Raw genomic sequence first — 5842 nt, 5'->3', positions numbered from 1 at the left:
TCCAGGTAAGATGAATGTAGGGTTTGTGCTCTGATATATAAACTAGATTTCAGGCTGAATATAGTGACTGTGCTGAGTCTAGAAGGGTCGGTAGGAGTTAGATAAGGAAGGCAAGTTGATGTTTCAGAAATAAACAATGTATTTCCTTTACCAGCTAGGATGTGGTTGGTTGACAGTGACAAAAAAACAAAAACAAAAAACAAAAACTAACAATGGGAGAAATACTCTGTTTACATTTTTTTTTTTTTTTTTTTTTTTTACCCATCAGGCTATCTTACCCTAACACTGTCAGGGCTGCTGTTGGCACTTTTTCCCCCAATCTCATGTTGGTGGTAACAGTTTCAAGCATCTCACCCACCTTCAAACCAGGAAGAAAGGAGATGGGTGACATTATTGACATTATCTACACTTAATCCTTTTATGAGAAAAGCAAGAATTTTCCTATAATATCCAGCCAAACTCCACTTATGTGTTATTGTCTAGAACCAAATTATATGACTACTTTTGTTTGCTTTTCCAGCTTCTATAGTGGAGATGAGTAAGGGGGGATGCAACCAGGAATGTGTGGTAGGTTAGCCAACCAACAACATGCTCTATAGATCACCCCTGCTCTCCTGGGAGTTTTATAAAGGCACCATTGATACAAGTGTAGACCCCAATGTTACACCCAAAATAGGGAAAACGCAAAATATGAATTTCAGGAATAAATGCATTCAGTTCATTTCAGTAGGCATTTCCTAAGTGAGGCCCATATGCTAGGAACTGTGTAGGTCCAGATCAAGCAACATAGTACCTGGGGATTGGTGGATAGATATTCAACAAAACCACATCCCAATTTGCTATGGTACATGTTAGGATATAGGTACACTTGGCAGTGTGTACACAGGGGAGGGGTGTTGTTTCAGGGAACCTGAAGTAGAAGCACGTGGCCCACTTTAGTGGGTTGGAGGAGAGCAAAAAGGGAGTCAGAGAAAGTCAGGATAGTTTAGGATATGCTTAGGTAACAAATGAACGCTAAGTCTCACTGTGCAACCACAGAGTTTATTTCTCTATCATGCTATGTGGCCTTTGGCTTAGCTGTGGCTTTGCTCCATCTTAACCTCAGCCTGGGACCTAAGCCGACTGAGCAGTTTCTATCTGGAGCATTAACAGAGAGAACAGAACACAGCCACCACACATGGCCTCTTACAAGCTTCTTCCTAGAAGTGACACGTCACTTCCATTCATGCTTCCTTGGCCAAAAATAAGTCACATGTCTCTGCCAAAATTAATAGGGTGAGAATGAATAATCCTCCACACAAGAGGCACAGGGTGGGTGAAGGGTAACGTTGCCTACCACAGGGGGCTAGGGCAGCGTCTATCTGTGCTCTCTGTGACTTTGGGTCTACCTCCCCAAACCTCTCTTCCTAGTGGCTAGTCATCAACCACACTGTGTGGGAGAGCTGTGGTCTGAGCTGAGTGGCCAGAGATGAGCTGGAAGAGCCAAGAGGCTGACTTCATCTCCACCTGGTCCAGAAAGGGAGACGGAGAGAAGAGGCCTATATCCAGAATCAGAAGATCCTTTCAGGATGTGGCTTTTGGGAGGTAGAAAAGTGAATTTTATCATCTGAGTCTTTCCTAATGTTGTTGGGATGGGAGCTCTCCCAGGTTAGAGAAGTTCATGGCCCACACCCCTGAGAAATTCCTGTTGGCAGCCAGCACTAGTTCAGCAGGTGCCAGTTGTGATGATGGACTTATGATGTATGTGGGGCTTGGTGTCTGCAGAAGCCAGGGAGAGTGATCCCAGGACAGTGACAATGACCAGACCCTTACTTGTTGTCAGTAGGAATAAACATACATAAATATGGATTAAGCACACAAAAAGCCAGGTTAAAACTTAGTTTGACCTGAATATTTGGAGCTTTGGGAGAGACCATCTTTGATTTTTTGTTGTTGTCGTTGCCTCCTTAGGCGTTTCAAGCCCTCTTGTTTTTCTCCGGCCTCCCAGGTGTATTTGTATAGCTTGCATTCAAATCCTCTTTTAAAACCATGTCTGAAAAATAAGTTTCAAGATTAACTGACATTAGGATACTCACGGATTCAGATTCCTGTATAGAGGCTCCAAGAATTATGCCCTTGGACTCTATCTAGCATGGAGGTAGTTGGAATAACCAGCTAAGACCACATGGAACTTAGTTTTGCTCCTGAGTCTGGAATTTTCTTGAATGATCAGGCACTCATTAACTTCTCTGTGCCTTAGTTTTCTCATCTGTAAAATGGAGATTCTGATCATAGCTCTCCTGCTTGCCTCAATGAACCATTTGGTGAATCCAGTGAGGGACTTTATTTATTGAATATCTACTGAATCGTTGACTTATGTAAATGTAAGGAATTTTTTGTTGCTGTAGTTATAATATTTGAGAAAATTTAAGTTTGGTCCACAAACGTATTATGATTATGGAAGATATACCATTAACTCTGGCATTAGAGTTTCTGCCTAGGGTTTCAGAATATTCTGAAATGTCTCTAATTGTCCAATTTGGACCATGAACCTTCTGAAACTTAAATTGCCTTAACTTAGGTTGCCAACATTCCTCCCTTGGATTATGGCAGGTGCTTTTTATCTTGTGCCTCTGACCTATCTCAACTCTTCCAGCCTGCTCTGTGTTATAGCAGGCAAGTGTAAAGGCATTTCACCTCTGCTGAAAATCTTCATGGCTTTCTGCTCTTCCAAAAAGTCCATGTTTTCAGATTGTCCTTCCACATTCTTTAAAAGCTGGTCTCTGTCAGTCTGTCCAGCTCATCTCTTGACCCATCTCTCCCAGCCCCAACAATGCCGCCCATTCCCACACATAAACCCACAATCTCTCTTACAGTCTCTCTGAGATGCATGAATTCATGAAGAGGTCCTTTGAACCTTGGCATACTTCTGCCTAGAACATCTTTGTTCCTACAACTTCAGTTTATGTTCAACTGAAATGTGCCTTCTAGATTTCTGCTCGAAAGTCACATCACTGCCTCTGGGGAGCCTTGCATCTTTTTCTGCTTCCTTCATAGTCCACATTGCAACTGGAGTCTGATAATTGTATTTGCTATTATGCATTGTCTGTTTCATTTTCAGACTGACATCAAACTTTGGGCTCTTTGAGGACTGGGACAGAGTCTCATTTATTTCTCGTTCTCTCACTCCTTTCTTTCCTTAGGTAGTTCATGGAGTCCTACTTTGGGCCAGGCACTGTATTTTCAAGATTCCCACATCTTTAGGCAAGCAAGCAATAAATATGAATGATGGCATAAAGCAACCAATGAATCAAAAGTTCAGTTCTAACAGGCCCTGCCCTCCCTACCATCTAAGACCACTTAGAGGCTCAGGAATATCTACACCTTTTCTATCAGTTGCTTTGTGCCATATTCTTATTCTTTTTCTGATATAGAGGCATCTTAGATGGAAACAGACTGCCACATTTTTCTAGGAAATATTATTCAACTGTGAATCACCCATACCCTTCATCTAGCTTATTATGTGGCTTTTTTGTCTTCTTGTTAGCTTGATCTCCTGGGAAGTGGAAAAAGCATGAGCTAGAGTTGGAGGGGCTGTGGTGCTCCTATCTATAAGATGTGTCCTTTGGGAAAATCATTTACCCTCTTTGAGTGTCATTGTCCTTATCTATAAAGAACGATAGCATGTAGCCTTGTGAGGAATAATTTGGAAGGTGCATAATAAATACCTGACACAGTCTATGGTAAAGAATGGATTCTCTAAGCCCGAGGCTGCCAGTGTCTTTCACCCGACACCTATCCTACCAGTGTAAGCCTATAAAAATTGTGGAGGGTGACTGTAAATCACAAAAATGGGTAATATCCACTGAGAAGGTAGAGAGTTGGAACCATTGGGTAAAGAAGAGTTTCATATTACTCTTAGAATTATTGGGCAAATTAATAAGGCTTATTGTTTTCATATATAAAATTGATATATTTCACTTTCTGTTGTGATTACTAACTGAAAGAATGAATTTAAAGTCCTTTACCAAGGCACTATCACATAGGGAAGCCTCAGTAAATTTTAGTGATGATGTTATTGTATTATCCATCTTCCTCCCATCAATTTGGACAGCTAAGCTGCACTTTAATTCTGAGATTCTTTAACTCAGACAGCTGGTCTAGACTGGCATAGATCCTGGGGGCAGTTGACAGAGTCCAGATGTCCTTATGGGCATGACCTGTAAATTAGGTACTTTGACAGAAGGTTGTGAGACAAGAACCAGATCACACATCACTTTTTTTCTCAAGCCAACTGCAGTGTTTTCTGTCACTTCTGAACCTTCCTGGGATGGACTTTTTGTGCTGGGTTCTGGGATTGTATTGCTTTCCCTCTTGTGGGCCTCAATGTAAAAGCTCAGTCGCTGTCAACAACAACAAAAATAGTGGTGCCAGGCATTGTTGAGCCTTTCCATGTATTCCAATTACACATTATTTCCAGTTATGAAAAGGAGTGTAGGTGTTGGGTCCTGTTGCTTCACCATGGTGAGAAGGTCCTTTTACCAGAACACATTTCTCAACATGGCACAGTGGCCAGTGATCTGTGGTATGACCTTGCGTAAGTCATATCACTTTGTGTGATCTTGATGTTCCCCACTGTGGGTAAAGATGGACACCATATGTGAGGCAGCAGCTCAAGGTCATGATGAGCGCTCAGGCTCGGGTGGGAGAGAATCAGGCCTAGATTGCAGTGCCACAGAGAACAGTGCGTGACACTGGGCACGTTACATGATCTTCCTGAGTCTCAGTTTTCCCTCCTATGAAGTGACATGAGAAGTGGTCCAGTTGTATAGGGCCAAAGTGAGAATTAAATGAGATCATGTATGCACAATGCTTTAGCTAACTACCTGGGACATACTAAAGGAGCAACCCGCTTTTGCTATGGTTATTGTTGGGAATGCTTACTGAGAATCGACCATGCTCAGTATTATCTAAGTTCATAATCACATTCCATCCTCGCAACAACACTGCAAGGGAGATATTATTCTAATAAGATTCTAATAAGAAAATAAGACTTAAAAGAGGTCAAGCAACTCATTCAAAGTCACACTCAAACTCACTCAAATTCCACTGGCAGAGCTGGAATTTAAACTGAAACCTCTTCGATGCCAAAGTTTATTGATGATACTACAAGATACTGGCCAGATGGCACTTTACTTTCCTGGACACTGAGGGTAATGATCAATCCAATTGAATGAATTCATTTCAGATCAACAAACATTTACAGAGCACCTCGTGTCTGCCAAGTGTTGTTAGAGAACAAAAAGGGAGAGAGTTTAATCCTTAGCCAATAGTTTGTTACTTATTCGAGGATGCAAGACAGGAAGATTGATGGGAGTGGGTAAGTACTGCATAAGGCTCTGGACCCTAGGGGGTCCTGGGATGACAGTGTCTTAGTTAGTTCAGGCTGCTGTGACAAAAATACCGTAGATTGAATGGCTTAAACAATAGGCTTATATTTCTCGCAGCTCTGGAGCCTGGGAAGTCCGATGTCAAAGAGCCAGCAAATTCTGTATCTGGTGAGAGCCCACTTCCTGATTCATAGATGGCTGTCTACTCTCTGTGTTCTCACACGGTGTAAGGGGCAAGATAACTCTTTGGGGTCTCTGTTATAGGGGCACTAATCTTGTTCAGGGGAGTTCTACCCTTGTGAACTCATCATCCTCAAAGTCTCCACCTCATGATAGCATCACATTGGAGGTTAGGATCTCAACCTATGAATCCCTCAAAAGTGGACATAAACATTCAGTTCATAACAGACAGTAATTTCTGGATCATGTGATCAAAATATCTTCCAAGAGTGGTTGAGGAGCTTGTTGGGGAT

The sequence above is a fragment of the Vulpes lagopus genome, chromosome 7 (genome assembly GCF_018345385.1).
Source record: "Vulpes lagopus strain Blue_001 chromosome 7, ASM1834538v1, whole genome shotgun sequence".
Taxonomy (NCBI): Eukaryota; Metazoa; Chordata; class Mammalia; order Carnivora; family Canidae; genus Vulpes; species Vulpes lagopus.
This window is presented reverse-complemented; position numbering follows the sequence as displayed.